Source organism: Centropristis striata, chromosome 17 (genome assembly GCF_030273125.1).
Source record: "Centropristis striata isolate RG_2023a ecotype Rhode Island chromosome 17, C.striata_1.0, whole genome shotgun sequence".
Taxonomy (NCBI): domain Eukaryota; kingdom Metazoa; phylum Chordata; class Actinopteri; order Perciformes; family Serranidae; genus Centropristis; species Centropristis striata.
Genome location: NC_081533.1, coordinates 20,023,419 through 20,044,736, shown reverse-complemented (window position 1 = coordinate 20,044,736; position 21,318 = coordinate 20,023,419). Strand labels below are relative to the sequence as shown.

The 21,318-nt window shown below is 38.9% G+C and overlaps 1 protein-coding gene across 1 annotated transcript in view; it reads left to right on the top strand.

The window, feature by feature from the left end:
- The first annotated feature begins 7,222 nt into the window (after nt 1–7,222).
- The window catches only part of LOC131990219 (adhesion G protein-coupled receptor L3-like), a 229,100-nt gene continuing 215,004 nt past the window's right edge, over nt 7,223–21,318 (top strand). The window contains exon 1 of the mRNA XM_059355625.1: nt 7,223–7,780. The gene's annotated coding sequence lies outside the window, so the exon portion shown is untranslated. The remainder of the gene's footprint in view (nt 7,781–21,318) is intronic.

The following is a 21,318-nucleotide window of genomic DNA, read 5'->3' as shown; positions in this document are numbered from 1 at the left end:
TCCATGAAGGTAATGAATGTGTCTTAACTGTGTCTTAACACACTGATAATTGATCATGTGTACCATTCTTTGTATTGGTCAACATATCAGAATCACAGCATCAGTAGTACCATTTTGTATGCTTTCCATTGATCTTGTGCAGAGAGCCATCTGACCAATGAGAACTCAGAAACAGTAGAAGTAGGACATGGTATAATTCTGTGCATCTGTTTGAAGGTCTCTAGATTTGATCATTTCTCTCCCAGATTTACTTACTTCTTTAAATAACATAAATGCTCGTACTAGTACCCTTAAGATGAACTTTCAAAATAAACTTTCTAACAAGTGTGCAAATTTTGCGCGTTGTGCAAAAAGAATCTGTGAGTGCAACTTGCAGAAAGTGTTCTGAAACACTACATTGTAGGTTGAGGAAGTCTCGTTTTAGCACAAAGCTCCAGTCTATGCCTTTGTGGCATCTCTGTACATGTGCTGCTGTGTTTTCTGCTGCAGTGATTTTTCAGACATGTGGGGGTTTAAACACAGAAAAGGTCAAACCAAAACCTCAAGGAACACACAGATACACAGCTGCTGTATTTGTGATTATTAATAGAACTTCTTTTCCTTGTATTTAGATATACACATATACGTAATATAATAATATACGTATTTAGACCAAACATGCGAACACAAGCGACCTCCTTTTTTTTTTCTCATGAAATCCTGTTGATGTGATCCAATTTTATTTTTTGAAGAGTGTAACAGGGTATTATTAATAGCAGCTAGAACAATTTGTTTGACTCAATATAAAGCTTCAGAAATTATGCTCAGCCAACTCTTTAAAAAAAACAGTAACTTTAAAACTCATAGTGAGTGTAGAGCTCTTATAATATCTTCTCTTTCTTGTTTTCAACACATGAAAACACACATATAACCTTTGCCTACATGGCAGTAGGTGTGTGCATCTCCCATAGCCTCGCTCCCACACATACACTCTCACTGCAGTCACACACACAGGTTCCGGCTCGTCCAATAGTGGAGAGAGAGAGCCATCGATCCAGCCTTTAATTTCACTACATTGAATAATGCACTCATTTTTTTTAGTTTGTGTCGAAATCATTATACTGCTATTCATTAGGACACAAATTAATCTGAAGTGGATGGCAGCCGATATTCTGATAGGGCAATTGTTGTCGTCCATTGAATTATTCATAAAATTCTATTAGGGCTGACTTCAATATGTCTTAGTCATCATGTGAATGAGATATAAAAGAGAAACTTTTACGTTGATCCAAAAAATGGCTAATACGTACAAGAAAAACGCACACACAGGCACACACAAGGACAATCAATCACAACCCGCCTGTTGGATTGTACTTTGTTAACTGACTCATGTGTGGGGTTCTAGACCAACTTTCACCATTCTCGTTTTAAACCATTTTAGTTAGTTTTCAGTCAGCTGAGTCTAAATTCTCCAGCATATTGTTCTGCCGTATTTCTCTGTTAAAGGTGGGGGATTGAATTGACCTTGTTTTTAAAGCTGTTTGCTAAAAACTGTGATATTCCCTTGTTGAAGAATTAAGGCTGCAGTGGGTAAAAGAAACGTAGGTGTTGCTTGGTGGAGTTTATTGCAGCTGATGTAATGCTGGATGTAGGCAGGCATATCATGCCCACTGGCTGTGGGTAGTCATGTGCGTGCACAAGCTGAGGTTAAATACAACCAACTATTCAACACGTTGAGAAACGTCTACAGAATAAACAAGATAAATGCCTATAATTGTGCCAAGTTGTACTCGTGGAACTCATATCAAATGGTGTTTTCATTTTGTTTAAAAGAGTTACATTTCAAGCAGGGGCTGAAATTCATTGGTTACTGTAATCATTCTTCCAATTCATACTGGCCATGAAGGAATTTCTTTTGTTGACTGTCTACACTGAAAGAAAATGGGGACAAAAGAAGAAAAAACGTTATTAAGTTTAGCCAAAGCTATTATTAAGCTTCAGTTTGACTGTCTGTATAGATTCATTGCTACTCATTTGTCTTGTGTAGTGCAGTGAAACAGATGTATCCCTTTACCACTCAGCAAGGAAACAGTGTCCCTGGAAACACAAAATACCCAGAGCAACGTCACAATGCATATTTCTATGAAATAATGACTGTGACTGTTGTCCTCAATTTCTTACAGTGAAGTCGCTGTGCTAGAGAATCTCAACACAGCCAGGATGGGAAAGACTGGAGTGAACGTTAAAAGGACTAATAATTCGCAACATACTAATTGTGAGTACTTTATTAAGATATACTTTAATAATCTGAACCTATCTTTTCACCTTGACAGTTGAAACTTGGTTAAACCTACACATTTATTTATTCAAAGACATAACATTTCAGACTCAGGACCTTCACCAGACCTTCATTGTTATCTGATGAATGTTGCAAGACAAAATATATGACCCTTTTGTTGTTGTTGTGTCTTTTCTTTTTGACAATTGTGCTGTTTTGAGCAGAGACTGTCCACATAAGTAGAACAAAAAAACAAACCCTTTTTTTCCAGATGCCTTTAACAGCAAAAAACAAGATTTCTAGTGGCAGTGTGAATTTTGACTTGGTGATTATGAACTGGTGTTAAGTAGTTGGATGGATAGGTCAAGAACGGCTGTGACTTGAGCTGGAAGACCTTGTGGCAGGTGAAGTTAATTTAATTTTAACACAACCAAGATGTATTTTCCTAACCTTGACCAAGTAGTTAGTTTTTTTAATTTTTATTAAATCACAAGGATTGTTTTATATGATCAACTTGCATCTAGCATGTTACTTGATTTCTCATTTTTTAACTTTTAGTCCTAGTATCACTCTACTTTTTTCTATATAGACCACTTCCCTAAGCCAAATGCACATCCACACAGCTCCCCACAAACAGCTGAAGAAGAGTGTCTAGTTGTCTAAGCACTTTAAGCACTGCTGCATATGTAAGTGTCAGCACTGTGTAGATGATAATTCCTAGGCTTGCTAGCATGGATAAACAGGGAAAATGGCTTCTACATTATTGGATTCACTTTGCACAACAACTGTCCCCATAAGCCTTAATTTTCCTAAACAGCTTTATATTTGGCAGTAGTTTCTTACAACAGCATGGTGAGTAGCTGTACAGAGGTTTTATGGTGCCGTGCATCACTTTATGGTGTTCAATTATGACTCTGTCTCAGGTGCTTAACTCTCTGTATTTAGTAAATCCATTGTTGGCAGCTGGAAATGTAGCATTAGCATGTTACACACGCAATTATACATATTGCCATGAACTGAAATGTTGGTGTTTACAAGCAAATAGACATTGAAATGAGTTTGTTGTTATACAAATGACTTGGCTCAGAAACAGTTTGTTACCTTTTGCCCCATTTCCTTCTGGACTTTTTTTCTTTCATTAGCATTTTATAGTGTTTAACTTGTGGCGTACTTAAATGCAATTACGTAAAATAAACAAAAAGGAACAGGCTATTCTCAGTAAGAAGAAAATATTTTTTTCTTAATTTGCTCTCTGGAAACACTATGTTTGTTCAACAATATACATACTTCTTTACCTTTGTGAATTCAACATACAGTATGCATATTTTGGGGTTGATTGATACACATGTGTGTCTTCTGCAGCACCTGTTAAGACCAGACTGTCCTCAAACAATAATGTATATGTTCTCCTTGCAAGCAGATTATTACGACCGATATTCACATTGATCGATATTCAAAATGGGAAAGTCAGGTGACGTAGTATGAAGTGCAACAAAGTCCACCAAAAGCAACCTTTTTTTATTTTAACCTGCATACATAACTACTTTAGTCTTTAAGCACATCACATACTATGTCATGTATTTTCACCAAAAAAAAAAAATCCTTTCCTAAACCTAACCAGGTAGTTTTGTTTCAAAACTTTAATCAGGTGTTTAAAGCAATGATAGTTTTCCAACATTAAAGACAATGGTCACATAGTTAAAACTGTGATTGTGCAACTGTTTCACAATAATAAATAGAATGGTAATATGTTGTTTTGGGAGTCAATGGCAAATTACCTATCCTGTCATTTAGGTATGAAGACTTGTTCATCAGTTTACTCTTTTTGCTATTAGTACTCTAGCTTTGACTCTGAATGTGTGCCAAATAATCAGAACTGCTTAACTGTAGCTGCTATATATTCTTCTTTAACTGAAATACAAGTCCTCCACTAGTGAGAGTGAACCAAAAAAGTCAAGAACTGGACCCCCAAAACTAAAATAATGAGCTGAAAGATGTTATTAGCCTTGAAAAAGCGGAGGGTAACAGCAGAGTCGAATGAAATCATCTGTGGGTTAATCTCTATTAGCACACCCCTTATACATACATGTAATCACATGATCAACTCTTAATATAAACATATTGATTGTCGCGACTTTAAAGATGTGAGTCAGCCCAGGGTCAAACTTATGGAAAACATTTTATTGCTCTGTTCTGTCAATAAGGGTGGTAGTAATGATTTTCAAGGTTTCAAACCCTGTGTTTTTCTGTTTGTAATATGAATTTTAATCATGATGTTTGCATCATGATGAGCATGTTGTGTGGGTGTTGAATTTGATTTAGTTAAAACACTTCACCTCCAAAATTGAACTCATAATAATTTTGCACTTTAGAAGAGGCATATGAAAATGAAGTGATTTTTTTTCAAGTCCTGAAAGGATATTTTATTTAAAATGAGAGCTTTTTATCTGATAGCAATTATTTTATCTCTGTCTTGAGGACAGTTGGTTTAGAATTGGCATAAAGAAATCTCTTCCAGCATAAAGAAAGGAACAAATCATTGTGCAGATCCACTTACTGTACATGATAGACTGGCAGTAATAGAATAAAAGGTATTTGTATTGCTGCTAATGGGGATATTTTATTAGCATAAACCTGACATGTTTGATATCTCACAGAAAGGTATTCATTGATATTAAACTCTGTTTTGCAACTTTAAATAAGAGTTCCTGAGACTAGTACTGAATAGAAATACCATTTATTCTTGAATCATGATTTGGAGTTTTAACACACATTCCTTTGCAATTTCCAAAAAGGAACCTGTTATATTGATGCAGTTCAGGGACGTTCCTATCACTTTCATGATTTTCTGCAATAAAACTAGATATAGTAGAGTTTAACTTGCCCTTATTTCCATGTTTTTGAAACGCTTTTCCATTTTAATGGAGGATGTGCAAAGCTTTTTATACTGTCATCATGAGGAGGGTGTTATTCAGAAGATAAAAAAGGTACTGATTCAAATCTGACGAGAACCCTATTAGTGTGTAGGCATGTGCATCTCCAGTATTGGTGTAGTATTCATGTTACTGCTAATGTGCAGACTGTTATTTTGTAGTTCTTGTATATTTTATGTAGTTGAGATGACAGTAGTATATCAAGGTGTCGCTTTGAAGCTACCTGGTTTATGCCAGTGTAATGGCAGCCAGCTTTGGTCAGTGCTCTACCTGGAGAAATCCATTTGCATCGGGGGTGCATGGAAAGCGGTGCCAGGGAGAGATAACGCTGCATCTTTTCAAACGCAGGCAGCCAGTTATTTTTCATCGGAGCGTTCAGGAGTTCAAGGTGTTTCTCAGACAGGAAACAAGTGCTAAAATGTGCTTTACCAGTTCTGTGTGCGCATGGGCTCATTAGTGGAGCACTGGGTGAGTGATTGGATGATTATGTGTTATTGTTTGATTGTAATTAGGATTATTAAAGTGATTAATTGGCTATAGGGTGATTGAGAGGTTGAATGCTGGCTGGCTCCAGCTGGAGATGTGCAGCTGGTGCAGTGTTCAAAGGTCATCAGAAACATTTTGGTTTGGTTTTTAGCCCAGTTTTAACTTATGGTTCAGAGTCAAAGGAACAGCTGGAATTATAGTGGATGTGGCAGGATAAGAAGATGGAGCTTCAACAGCCTTCAGCAAATTGATCAGTATGGATAACAGCCTTCCAGCAAGAAAAAGTACTATGAACTCTTCTTTGAGGACATACTGATAAAAAAAACAAATATTGTATGCATCATGCAAGCTAACAATGTTCTCTAAAGAATGCATATTATAAATTGACTTTACATCTGCAGAAATTTCTGATTAAGCATCTGGGGTATTGTATTTACAATGGACAACCGCCTTCCTCTCCCAAACTCAAAGAATTTTGCATCTATTGTTAGTCATTTTGCATGTTTTAGTAGTAACTATGGGTCTCTGTGTTCATTTTGTGTCTGCTTGTAATCATTTGGCATCAATATTTATTCATTCTAGTTCAGTCTTTTTTTGATTTTGTAGTAATTTTGGGTCGTAAGTAGTTGTTTTCTGTCTCTTTGTAATCAGTTTCCATCTCGGTGATTGTTTTGAATATATTTTTCAATGTTTGGAATTGAATGTTTTTGGTTGTTTTGGTCATTTTGGACCTTCTATGTTGACTTTTTTTGTATCAGTTTTTAGTTGTTTTTTGTCTCTTTGTGGTAACATTCGGGCTATTGCTAGTTATTTTGCATCTATCTGTAGCCCTTTTGCATTTATTTTTTGTTTGTGTATTGTTAATTGTTCATTTTGTGTCATTCTGTGGTCATCCTGGGTCATTTGCAAGATTTTGTGAGTAAGGCTCCCTGAACCCTTGGGCCCCTGGGCCAGTGCCCAGTAGGCCCATTAAGTAATCCAGCCATGTGCCTGCTGCTAGCTCACATCCTTTCATGGCAGATATATAGATAGATATATTTTGTGTCAATGTACTAGTACGATTAAATGTCATAGGGGCTAACAGGAAGTGCACAGAAATATGAAAAAAAAATATTTAGAAAATGTTATGTACAAACCGTGCAAGGCAAAAAATACTAGACAACAACACTGAACTATAATACACATGGTGTGTTTATTTATCAACTAAAATGTCCAGTCTACATTTCCTCTATTGAACAGCATATGGACAGTTCTTATACGAGTTGCATTTTCAAGAAGCATCAAATCTTTTGAGAGAGAGAGAGATGCAGTGGACTTCCCATAAATATTGCAGCCACAGGCTCACAGACAGAATGTAATATAACATAGGTCTGGTTGCCAGCCTAAGGCAAGAGATATAGTGAAGGTAGAGAGGCTTCGGTTTATAGCATGCTTTCTCGTGTTTGCTGCTAGGTGGAGCCCGAGTATACGGCGAGAGCGGCAATCCACATCCGAGTTTTTCCTCTCACCTTTCACTGGCTCTCCAAACCCTCGGTCTCCATACAGAATTACTCCCAGCCAGTGCGCACAATTGGTTTGTCATAGTCGCAGAGAGCTCAGTTTTTGGACCCAAACAACTTAGATTCTTTTCCCCCTGCGGAGCTTTTCTCCCACCTCCTCTTTTAAATTCTTCTGGATACTCTTTTTGTGTGCGCGTGAGTGGTGGAGGACTGCTGGCGTTTCGCCTTTCAGCTTTATGGGACGTGATGTAGCCCCCGCACAGAAGGACGCCTTGTGCCATAAAGGGATGTAAGGGACAGTACCGTGGATACAACACGAGGAAGCTGCTGTTTCTCCCGCGACATCACCAGGACTCGGATTGTGGACGCACAGCACATTGAACCGAGGCGGTTTAACGAGGATATTGAACGGAGCGACTGGAGGCAACTGTTTGGATTCGTTGTTCCCTCTCCTCGACCCCTTTCATCAAGTCCATTCCCCCCACACAGTGCGTAAGGACGCTACCCAACGCCTGAAAGACACTTGAGAGAGAAATAACCGCTAATACTTTGAATGGAAGGACGTGAGCTATCCCTCATTTTCATCAGTCCTTTCTAAACCCGTGGTAAGTGTGACTTTCCGCTATCAAATGCGTGTCACTCTGTTTGTGCGCACATCCACAATTATCTGCAGCTTGAGCTCAGGGCGATAATAATGCCCATGAATGAATCCCTGCAGCAGTAACGTGCTCTGCAATGTCAGTCTTGGCATGCACTCCATTCTTAATTACTTTAACTGGGTTATCGATGCGTTCAGGTGTAATCAGCGCCAATCGAGACGCAACATATTGATAGCCGATATGAAAATTTCAATTTCCTGTTGGACTAATTAATCCGTGCTGTTAGAGGGCTGGATTATGATCTAATGTATCCGGGGAATTGTAAAGTAGTGAAAGGTCTCTCTTCTTTTAATTTTTAATTTATTTTTTTAAACCATTCACATGGTGCTTGACACATGTGCTCGGGTCTAAAATGGCTTTGCATATAATTTACATATTAGATGCATGCATGAGAATGAAGTTTTTGCATTATAAAGTCATGCAGTCTAATTGTGGGCAGAAATCTATTCTTTTTGCACTTTTAATCGTACATGTAGCTCTTTTGTTGTGGGCTGAAGCAAAGGCAGGAGCTGACTGTAAAGCTTGAATTGTGTCTTTCAAACGTGCTTGATTCAAGAAATGGACCACAGCAGGCCTGTGTTTCTGTTGCAGTTTGTTAATAATGTACTGGAGTGTGAGGATGGATGCAGTGGGGTGAGCATCTGCATTTTTCATGTTAGCTTGACTATGGTTTTGGAATGAAATATGCAAGTTATTGGTATAAACTATGTAGAATGTTCATATATATTTCACTAAATGCCCCCAGAGTATCTCTATGGCTTTTGGATACTGCACATTAATATCATTATTTGATGCAAAAGAGGGAATAGTGAATGGATGCCCCTGCTGAGGAAGACATGCTGTCCTGTGTCTGAGAGAAGAGCAGGGTTGAGGGGCCACTGTATTGCATGCTTTGATGTGAGGACAGCACACTGTCTTTCAACATCAAAATCAAAGTGGATAAGGTAACCAAGCCCATCACTTTGAATCTGAAGTTTTCTCCTTGCTGCAAAATTCTCTGCCCTTCGTTTCCAAATCACTGATTGTAATATGGTTCAATCTTTGCTGAATTTCCCCCTGAATAATATAACAGCTGTGAACTTGGAAGGAGATCTGTCAGCCAGGGTTTGGCTTCTAGTGATTCAGATGTGTGACTAACTTTCATAATGTATTTTACTCCCTATTTCAGAATATCGTTAACATTATTGCTGGTTGTATCCTTATTTGACAATTACATTCATTATCTCCTGGACTGCAGCACCATCTGTCATATAATCTGCATTGGTAGAAGTGCCCTCAAGCAGATCACACACACGCGCACACACACACACACACACACACACACACACACATACAATTTCCTCTACCAACAGTAAAAACCTTGACTTCCTCCACCAGGGGAAACTCTCGGGGACATTTGATGCTTTCTGACTAAACGGTTATGTCAACCTGCACTTTGTTTTCACTGCGTCTCATCCATTTTGATTCAACTAAATGCTGCTCCTTGTGGAATATAATCTAGGTTATATTTAATATAACAGTAGTTGAACTTAGCATCTGGTGTGATACCTGATGGGACGGCACTGAATGAAAATAGAATAACCGTTCCCTTGCCTTCTTTGAAGCTGTTATATGTTGCATTCCATTGTAGGCAGGTAGTGCACTGAATATGAGACACAGTGCTACGTATTGATTGAATTGGTTATCTTGGGGAAAGAAACACATTGAGATAGAGATAGGTGATGGAAATAAAAATGAAAAATGGCAGGATGCACAGTGATCCATTGTATTTAAGTATTTTCGCCGTACATGTTTTTCAATGTTTCTTTTTTTTTCACTCACAGAAATAGTAAGTACCTGCCACCTTAAATAACTCTCTACTGTATCCATCAGAGGCCTTTACAACAGCTCATCTATACAGTAACTCCATCTATCATATATTTTACAGCCTAAGTCCAACACTTTGTGCGGGCACAGATTTATCCTGTTATATTACACAAGTATGGTTTAAATCTATGGCTTTTCTGTATTTGGCCATTGGTATTGTTCTTTTAAAGTGATCCCCATCTCCGGGATCACCCCTGATGTAGTATAGTTTTTCAGCTGCTGAATTTCTTCCCATCGGCAGTTCCATTTGTTTGATTTGATTTTTTTGCCTTTTTGGACACGATTGCAAGCCCGGAGCAATCCAATTTGTCGTTGCAGTATGAATGGAGACATGGGCTCTTCAATTTCTTCATTAGGTTAGCTTGATGTGGTGTACAGCTTCATGGATCATGTTATGTACAGTGAAGGCTTTTACTGCTTTATCAATTTGGATAACCTCTCTTCAAGGAGTAGCATTTGAACAAATATCCTGTCAGTCACTCACACATGTTCCTCATATCTCTATTGTCAACATCTTTTGTGCTACAAATTTAAGGTATGTGTGAAGGATGTGATTCATTTATTTATTTTTCCTGTTGATGAGATGAAGGGCACTTAGTCTCTTTAAATGCATTACCTGAACTGTAAAGACCTTCACTGTTCAACAATGCCCAGAAAGTCATTAGCCCCTGGTCTGAATGCAGCATAGCAGAATTGCAGAGTGAATAAATATCTCTTTATGTCTTAATCTGTTTTCTCTCTGTAGTGATCTGGCATACTATGTTGAACACAATGCCTAAGGTCATCCCGCAGATTTTTTTTCAAATGTTTCATAATGATGTTTTCTTACATCAAATGCACAGTCGTGGCTCTTGGGATCTGAAGGCTGTGGATGGGTTGCAACTTACTTTTCATATTCCCATGGACGTGCGCACTATTGAGAGAAATGTATGAATGTTGGTTTTTTTTTATCAGAGCAAGAGAGAATCAGTAGAGCTATAGATTTCACAAGCTGTTATTAAACTCAAAAGTTTTTTTGCAGTTTGGAAATGCACTTAGGTTGTTATAAATTGACTGCAAGTTGATGGTCCCCATGGCAACCATGCAGGGTCACTGCTTCTCTGTTTCTCTTCACAAGCCAGCGCAACAGCATGTATTTTCTGGAGAGCTGAAATTATTACTTGATTTATCAATTAGTCACTGGACAGCAAATTACCAGGCAGCTATTTTGAAAATCCCATTAGAGATCCTCTCAAATAGTAAACTGGATATCTTCTGGTTTTAGACAAAACAAGACATTTAAAGGAATTTTTCACTAAATTGCAATTGATTCATTAATTGTCAAGAAAATAATCTTTATTGACAGCCATGGTCTCCTGTGTTGTTCCTGTATTTGGTAGACTTGCAGGTCGGATTCCATCGTTGTTCAACTTTAACTGGCAAATTCAAAGTGTGTGCTGATAGAAACACCGATGCACTGTGTCTGACAATAATCTAACAATGTGCCATCACCTTATCTTTGCACTACCTCTCTACATGTGATTGGCCCAATACCACAGCAGCTAAAAACCATTTGGATGGGGAGGAGTAGGAGCAACGCAACTGAATGTTTCCATTCACATGGATGGATATGAAATGAAGTTTAAAAAAAAAAGTCAAATCAAATGAAGTACTCTATTGTATTGATATCACTTTCAGGCTATTGGTACTGGTATCATAATTATTAAACACTATCTAGCCCGAATATTACTTTTTTTTCGAAAGATTGTATTTATTTATTTATTCATTCATATATTTATTTATTACTTAACCTAGGCAGCACCAGGGCTTGACGGTAACAGTTACCAGGCTGTCTTTGGTAGCCATTTTGAAAAATAAACATCAACTAAAAAATAGAAACAGCAAACAGTAAAATATTATTCTTTTATATTAAAAAAAGGCTACCATATTTTGAGTTTAATCCACCAAAAGCCAGCTTGGCAACTACTGTTAAAGGTGATTGTTAAGACCTAAAAGAACTGCAGAAGAAGATAATTCAGAATTCTTACACAGGCGGTCGAAATGACGGATTTAAAACATATTCTGAAGTTGAATGATTGTTTATCCCCGCGGCTGGATGCTGACATGTTAAGCATCACACAGACATCTTCACAGACGGGAGATGATGCTTCATATTTTTTTGGCATGTTTTTCCCCTGTGTTTTTTAAATCATGGGTGGTTCTCTGGTGTAACCCAACAGAGCCGTAGTGATTAAAAACTTAGTTCATACAGTATGCCATTTACAGAATATTACATATTTATTACTTTTTTTCTGTCTTTTTAAACTTAATACTTTGCAAAAAAAGATAAGGCAGACCACCTCCTGTACTGTATTAACATTCCTGTGGGCCAAATCTCACCCACTGCTAGTGAGGCCCTTGGTTTTTCTAAGGTCCCAAAGACCAGAGTTATCATGCTGTTAGGAGGGAGACAGGTTGGTTTGATGGGGCCCTTTCTCTGGCAGGAATGTCACAAAAGAAAAAGCCAAAGCTGAAAATAAAAAAAGAGGGCACATGGCAGAGGAAAGGTCCTCGAGGTCTGCGCCTCTCAACACTTTAGCTGTCCTGTCTCATAAAGAGCTTGGATACAAAGGTTTTGACACAAGCTTTCACAACCCCCTGCAGGAAATGGAGGTTACAGTTTAGATGGAGACTTCAGCTGGTACTTGATGGAAAGAACAAACAATTAGTTTTCTGATTCTGTATAGCACTATGGAGAGTGACCAAGCATTTTCGGCTGAAAAGTCAAACAAAACAGTAGATAAAACACACTGGTGCTTTTAAAACAGCTCATTTTGTTACGGGTACAACACTTTTTCTAACATACTATGGAATATATAGTGTGTTTCAAGGTCAACAGGTTTGAGTATGGCATTTTAGTGGAAGGGTTTGAGTGTCAGGCATCAGTGTTTTGTGTGTTTATCACACCCCTGCAAATAAGACTGGAAAATAAGAAGAGGGCCTTTGAAGATCTGTGGAATAGAGAGTACAAATGCACCCTGATTTTTGCGATAAAGAATAATCTGCTGCCGACAAAGACTTTGAAAAACATGTTGTGAGGCAGCTGCATCTATCTGTCGAGAAAAAGCGAAAAATCAACACTGCTCAGCTCCCTTATTTGATAAACCCAAGCATAGTGTGCACCAGTGCACCTATTATTTACCAACATGATGATGGGGATTATAAAATTAATTCCAGGCCCTTTTCTCTGTGGCTGGTTAACAACCAAAAAAGTGCTTAGGACGAGAGAGAAAGTGTGTGTGTGTGTGGTGTATTGATGAGCCTCTTTAAATCACTCACGGATTTGCGGGGGATTTTATACCACTCCAGTGAGTCTGTGGTGTGTGTGGAGTATAGGGCAAGGGATTGGAAACATTTCCCTGGTTATACTTCTTTGACAGTGAATAGAACAACAAGTGTAGCCATAGGCAAGGATGTTACATTCTGTAGAAGCAGGAGGTAAAAATCATTGGTTAGGGGCTGAAATGCTATTCTGAACTTTTACATTCACAGAACACACTCAGCCTTGACTGTTTTTTTTTTATTCCACAGTGTTTTAATCTAAGCATTAATTATAATCAGGCCTGCAAGCCTGGTACATTGTCAAGCTCAAGCATAGATGTTACCATGACCAGTGACAGTGTGCGATGAAAAAAAAATCTTATGCTTCAGCCTGCAGTTTTTATTATCTACAAGCCACCCCTCCACTCTTAATTTGACACATAGTTAAGTTGTCCCCAAGGGGGTCACAACACTTAGCAGGCGTATTTTAACACTTGACAACTTCTGCAGGCAGAGATACAAGGGGACGTGAGCGCAAAGCATTAACTAGCTTGTGCAGATGCAGATATGCATTCATTTTATGAATGGAGATGGAGATGCCATCTTTGTTTCGCAGCAGTGATTCTTTCTTGCAGACAAGGACCACTGAAGTATGTCTGACCAGTGAACAGTACAGTGATCAAATCAGATGTCTCTTACTTGATGAAATGAGCACTGATATTCTTATGTGTCTCTATTATAAAAATACTTTGTTTGTTGTATAATGCTGTTAATCCTAGCCCTACTTAGGCTAAACTGGCCCAAGGAAAAGGAATGCGTGAAAAGAAAACATTCTCAGCTGGAGTGCAGATATGGGCCCAAAAATGTCAAGTTAGCATTTAAAGCAATCCAAGCCACTCTTACGGCCCTGTTGGTGGTGTTAAAAGGTATCCAAAAGCTATCAAACTGACAAAGCCTGACGGAGCCGCAGTACATCAGCATCTTTACTACTCTGTAAAATCTGATACATTTGTCTATGTGCATTTTACAGTATGACGGCAGGTTTTTTTTTTTTTTTTGCAACAATATTGATTGCTTTCCTTTGTTCTGACTGTTTTTTTTTTCCCCGTGAACTTTGGGCCAGTGAAGAGGATTCAAACAAAGATGCAATGCTTCTCTGAGACCGAAGCTCTAAAAGAAGTTAATTTATGGCCTGTTTGGGAGGCAGGTTTGGGCCTGAATACATAATGAGGTAGTGCACCTGCAGCCGCATACAAATGAATGGAAATGACGGTTCGTATTTACGCCTCCCTAAACCATTGGGACCTCCTGATCTGACCACTAATTGGCCAGCGAAGAGAAATGAAGATAGCTTCCCTGTTCACAGGCTGCTGGATCTGCAAATATCATGTGCAGATTTGCGTATAGAAGCTTTGCACCCCCAGTCTTACACCAGTTGTCCCTCCAACTTATAATAAAAAGGTACAAAATACATTCTGATGGCTAAATGCCACGTGTGCAGTTAAAATAATCAATTTGCTCTAGTACTGTACCTCATCAATACATTAGTGTTTCGAAGACATTGGGCACCTTGGCACAGACACATCATTTATAGTTTTACAGTCATTTTGTCTCTCTTTTTAGTTGTTTTGTGCCACTTGGTAGTCATTCTATGTCTTTTTAAAAATGATTTTGCATCTCTTTGTAGTAATTTTGTGTCTTTGTAATTTTGTCTCTTTGTAGTCATTTTCTTTTTCACTTTGTTGCAATCTATACCCATTTTTGGGTCCGAGTCTTTTTGGACAGCCAAAGAAGGGAGGATGCTGTGTATAACATGAATAAAACGGGATTTATCAAATTCAGGAGGAATCATTTGAAATGTCACATCTTCATGTTTTTGCAATTTTGCTTGTTTAGCATGTGGATCAAATGTGACCAAAAGCACATCTATTTTTTTTTTTAGGTTTTTTTTTTTTGTACCCATGGGGTACCCAGGTGAGTTTAAGGAGGTTTAATATATTGTCTGTCACAAAGGAATATCAAATTATTATGATTGTTATTATTTATTATTTTTAGTTAGTTTGTGTCTCTTTGTAGTCATTTTGCATTTACATTTTGCTTGTTTAGTAAATTTATCCATCCATGCCCCTCCAAAGTTTAACATCTAAACAGGCCTATACACTGAAGAACATAAACCTATAATATTACTATAACGTTTGGATAAAAAAATTCATCACCACATTTTTTTTCCATTCTGCCATACTTTCATTCTTATGGAGCACAAAGCATAAGGACCTTGCAGAAATGTTGATTGTTGAAATGTTCCTGCTGAACCTTTTAGATTAAAATGCCATTTTTCTCATTCACACTTGATAAAACATACATAGCAGGATCATTTTTGCTTGCGATTAACTTAAAGTATTTTCATATGGTGAATGATATGTGCTTCTATCGTTTGAGGTTATTTTCTCTTTCTTAATGAAGCGAAGACAAATTTATCATGCACTGAAACCAGGGTGTATTTGTTGAGTTGATCAGAGTCTGATTCCACTTGTGATTTCAAAATGTATTGCAGCATTTCAGCATCTCCCTCTGTGCTTGTGACTTAGACCAAATTGATTTTCCTAATCGATAGCATAGGATTGGATTTAGGAGTGTGGGAGTGGGGGGTGGGATCTGGCAGAGCCGACTGCCTCAGCCAGCAGGCTCCTCAGGAGTAGTGCCTTGTTTGTTCCCGTCTTTATGAGCTGCTGCTCACAGGAACAGTGCATTTTATATCTGGGTGCTTTGCGCACCTGCTATATCTTGCTTCATCTCGGGTTGGTATAATGACAGCAGATATGTGTATCCACTGGCAAATATAAACTTCCCTGCCAGCCCTTTGTCACCTCTGGAATGGAGATGACTGAATTGATGCACCGCCCCAGTGGAGCAAAACCGTTTAAATGACAACACATTTTTGTCTCACCTTGAACTTAATTGACTGCCTGAAAGCTGGCGTTTGAAAAGTGCTGACAGAATGACTTCTCTTGTTGTTTGGAAACGGTAGCTATTGACAGAGCCTGTTCTGTGTTGTTTTCATACTGCTGTCACACCTGCATGCATCTGTATGCCACATTCATAAGTAAGGATGGGTGCTGTCTTCATAAGGCTGTACATTATGGATGGTTCATGTGACACGTATTACCCCTAATGGGCTTAATGTCTGCATGCATTAGTATGTATCGCATTTCTGCAGGGAGGAGAAGTGGCAAATGTGCTTCTTACTATTCAAGGGCAAATTAAAATACATGGATCGTCACATTTCTTGCAATTTGGCTTTGGGAATGAAAATTTCTAATGTTCCCATTTTAGCCCTTTAGTTAGAAAAAGCAGTCGTTAACAAGGCACCTGATGACAAGCAGGCTGATGACCCAGGTGTCCACCAGTGTTCCTGTCAGTCATGACAGCTGGAGGACCAGGTAGCAGTTACACTGTCACTGGAAAAGAGCAGCTACCCCCACTTCTCGCCATCCGCTCATACATTGGTCTTGCCTGTGATGCTGAGCCGCCACGGCGCAATGGTGGCAACTGTGGGATTTCTTAGAGGGGAGCCACAAGACTGTAATCAGTCATTATGTCAGAAGCGAGCCCCGTGAGTCCCGCTCCAGCTCATTCAGCCAAATAATAAGCAGCAGATAACGGCGCTGGCGTGCAGGCAGTAACAGAGCCCCCCGGGCGAGGAGCTAGAAAACGGGGGGCCTTTTCCTCTCGCTGCCTATGCAGGGACGTCACCTTGGTTCAAGGGCTGGATCCAGCTTTTCATACTGCAGACTGAAAATTCCGGCTGTTGTTCGGAGACCTCCCTCTGGTTAATGGCCAACTCATCTTGAGGTGCTGACAGGGAGTGTGCATTTTTTGTCTAATGATTGCCAGCAGAAATATGCTTTAAAGATAAAAGCTGTGACAAAATATAAATCAGGTAGCAATAAAATGGCAAATGTTTCTTTATATCACACATTAGAAGCATGTTCTGTTTTGATAAAGGCTAGTGGACTGTGTAAAGACAGGGATGGAAACAAATCCAATACTTTATTGTTCTATTCCTGACAAGGTATGATACATGTTGCATTTTATAAAAATATTATGTTGTGGAATATGAATGAACTAGAGCCTGACTGATTAATTGCTGGCCAATAATATCAGCCAATAATATTGGTCTATCACAGAGATATCAGTATCTATTAATATCGATTTGAAAACTTTTTTTACAGAACATATAATGCCCAAAACTATGCGAGTGATATACAAATGGCGTTAGCTGTTTTTAATTTTTTTTAATTTTATGTTTTAGGTCATCAATTGACTGATACTGAACAAACAGTACTGATGTTTATTTATTTAGTGGTTTATTTGTTGTTTATTTTCTCGGTTTTCATTTCTAGAATGGTTGACAATGGAATATACAAATGATTTAACATATGATAATGTTAAATATACTTGTATAGTTATTTCTTTAAAAAAGTAACCTCCTGAGTATTTTTGCATCGCAAAAAAGATACTTTTTCATTCCAGCCCAAAAATTCATTATATTGGCCAGCAAATTGGTAATTGGTTAATTTTGCCCCTCTAAAATTGGTCTCTAGCATTTTATTTTGGTCTGGCTCGAAAATAAACCAAAACTCCCTAGTCACAGATGGATCTAAATGAGCATTTGTTTTTTGTCCATAATTTAAAAAAGTGTTGTTGCTTTATACTTTGCTGACTATGTGATATTGACTAATACAAAAAATCCTCCCCCTTTTATCCTCATTCCTTTCCCCTCCACCCTCATGGAGTTTCGTCATTCCATAACAAGGGTCACAGTCTTCCATTGTCTCACTATAGCATTCCTCGGCATGCTTGTATTGACTGGTTCTGCTGGGTGAGCGGTGCCATGTAACCTCCATACATCATTGGGGAGACAGAATGACAGACAGTGGGAGTTGAGATGTCAGATTGTCCTCTCCAGGCAATTGATATTCATTCCCTTCCTGTTCTCCACAGTGATGCTGCATTGATAGCACCCCACTTCTGCATCTTGCTAGTGCACTTGAAATGATATAAATGTTCTTATGGTGGATGGTGCCGGAATAATTCTGCTTCCAATTAATGTTTTTTTAAAGGTCCTCAAGCTGCTCAGAACATACAATCACAGAGATATGAATGTTATTTGTTCATCCACTGCCACATTATAATTGCTTCACTACTGTATGCATGCAAAGATTGATAGCTAGATTAATCTCATCAAAATGTTAAGCTTTTATAATCTTCTCATGGACCCCTTTTACTCTCTCATACATAATAAATGTATCTAAAAGTCAGGCTGACATAGAGAAATAGCTTAACACAGTAGCATGCTAGTTCCACATGGAAAATATGAAGCTGCAGCATGCCACCAGACAATGAGCTCACTCAGGTCAGCGTAGGTCCACCCTTTATGGAATTTCTGCCCATAATGATTAATAAGGTAGGTGTAGTTATTGCCTTGGAAGTCATCAGTGGAATGCTGCAGTTAAGCCTGCGGTATCTCTTTCTTAATGCATTGTTCTTTTTCCTGTTAATTCTGTGTGCTTTACAGTCTCTGCTAATGAACAGCTCATTATTGATTGGTATAGACAACAAGGATTGCTTTGTTCTACTGTTTCTTATCAGTTCAGTCTCTCTCAAAGAGGTGTCGAAAGAAGTGGAAAGACACCCCACTACTTGTGGCGGCTCCAGACCAAAAGTCCATTGAGCAGAGGTTCTGTTGTCACTTGTGAGAACTGTGAAAGGTTAGGTCCTGTAATCTTGTTTATGTTTTTGGTCAGTAGTAAGCCTCTTTAAGCCAGCTTTGTGTCAAACACAGCTGGAGAGCCCTTTACAATTGCAGCAGAGCAGAAATAATTGGTCCGGCGGCTTGGATGCAGCCATGACACACAGGTAATTTGCTAATTTCTGTCTCTCAGCTGGTGTTATCAGTGCAGGAAGCTGCGGTTTTTGGAAAGAGCGTGTAAAAATGATGAATACTCCTTTCGTGTTGCTTTGGTAGAAATGGAAATTAAATGGGAAGAGCAAGTTGTATGAAAGAGGCTTTGGTTTTTGTGCCAACTGCTGCCGGCACAATTTCCCAGTGTTTGATTGTATCTTTAAGGGGGTGAAAATCAAATTGTGATAGTACAATAATTAAACATGACCCCCTGATATCTCAAATTAAATGTCTTCATCATATTTCCCTTTGTTTCCTACTGTACAGTACCCATCCCTGCAAACAGTGCAAATGCTCATCCACTGAATTGCCACAGAGCAGCTGTCAATAACGCAACCTTCCATACAATCCTGCATAAGTGATGTCATAACAGTCCCAAGAGAAACCTTTTCCCCTCAATTTAGCCCTCATGACTTTGAGCAGGCCACCTCCAGCTGACGGGGAAATTTGGATTGGAAAGTCCGTCGAAGCCACTTTTAATTATACTGGCAGTAAAGGATGAAACTGAGCAGGAATGAAGTGCTTTTTGTGAATCGATTTTTCTCTGCATCTGTAGACGCACTAGAGAGAGGGAGAGAGAGAGCGAGAGAGAGACAATTGTAACCTTCTCTATCGCTGCACTGCAGGAAAACAAGAAGGCTCCATGCATGGCCCTTTTTTCAGCTTTCTTTTTAATACAATGAGAGCATGTACATCAAACCTTCCTTCTCATCTAATTAGGAAATGCCATTGAATTGAGAAGGAACTCAGGCAGGTCTGGAAAGAGGCCACACAAGCACTCTACCTTGATAGAGTTTTGATGGCTTCTGTGATCTGTTTTGACATCTGACAAACTTAAGCCGACCTATGGTGTGGATTTTTTTATCTCGGATGACAAGGTGTGGCAAAACCTGTGGATGAATCCTTTAAAGGCTTTCTATAGCATTCTTCTAAGGATTTATGCCCATTTCAGGTGCTTTTTCCAGGGATCTTGAGCCTTTATTTTGGCAGAATGTCACCTTCCCTGGCTATCGGGACTGTGACTGTCACCTTGATTGCCCCCAGGTCCCTGCAGGATTCCTGCCCGACTCGACTCCTGCAGTTGACTCTGGACTATAAAAAGATCAGTTACTTTGGAAGCAGATGACAGCCTGGCTTTTGTTTGCTTGTTTTCAGATGACGCTTCCTCCTGTTTTCTTGAGAACTTCCCCTGACCGACTGCTTTGCACAGTCACACCAGCAGATGCGACAATTCGTCATGCATAAGAAACCCCACTCCGGCAGCCATCTGTCTCCTTGAGTCTGTTACCATGCACTGGCAGTTTGTTTTCGTACCCATTACCCATATACTATTTTAATGGCATGCAGAATATGCTGAACCAACATCTCGACCTCTGAACCTCATTTTGAAATCTCATTCATGACCTATACTTGACCCAGGTAACAGAAACCAGAAAATATACTGACTGTCACCTTATATAGTTTCGGAGACCTGTGGAAAGGTTTGCCATTTGGTGCCCCGATATACTGTTACCTTCACTGGAAGGCTGGAATGAGTTATTATGCCCAGTTAAAATGAAATATGACTCTCCCGACCTGATTCCTTGATGACCTAACAGAAACAACATGCCACACCATAACAGGTACAAAGCAAGGAGGCCAGAGGGATTGCTCTAACTGCTCTGGGGATTGATACAAAATTGAGTAGCCATTTGACCAAGTGAACAATAATATCAAAACTAGTCCATACTGATAAGAGCACCTAATGACATTGGAACCAGGTGTGAAAGCAACTCGAGAACATCCGTACTGGACTAGTCTGCTAAATGTAGAATGGGTGGCTGCAGGATGCATCTTCCTGTTTCAAATGGGAGATGTGGCAGCATTTTGGTAGCAAATTAGGAAAGTTATTTGTGGAAAGCCACTCCTGGGATGATTCTGCACTGCAGGTACATCTGATACAATCACAACCATTGTCAAGTGGCAGTGATCAGCTCCAGTGGCTGTGTCACAGCCGAATGTGTCACAAATAAAACCCTGATTCCAAAAACCTTTGGACACTGTATAAATCGTAAAAACAACAACAACAAAAAACTGCAACAATTTCTCGTGGAAATTATTTTAAGACATAACATATGTTCAGTTTCACTTTTACGATAACAAAAAATATGCATTATTTTGCATAGATTATATCCGACCTGAAAGAAGATGATTTCATTTGATAAAGAAAAGATAAGAGAGACTAAGAGAAATACATTCAGTTGATTTTTGTCCAAAGTCATCTTTTTTCCTCAATCTCATTTTGTTAGAAAAATAGTGTGAAAATTATTTTATGAACCAGTATTGTGATATCGAGTGAGTTGAGTGTATTGGG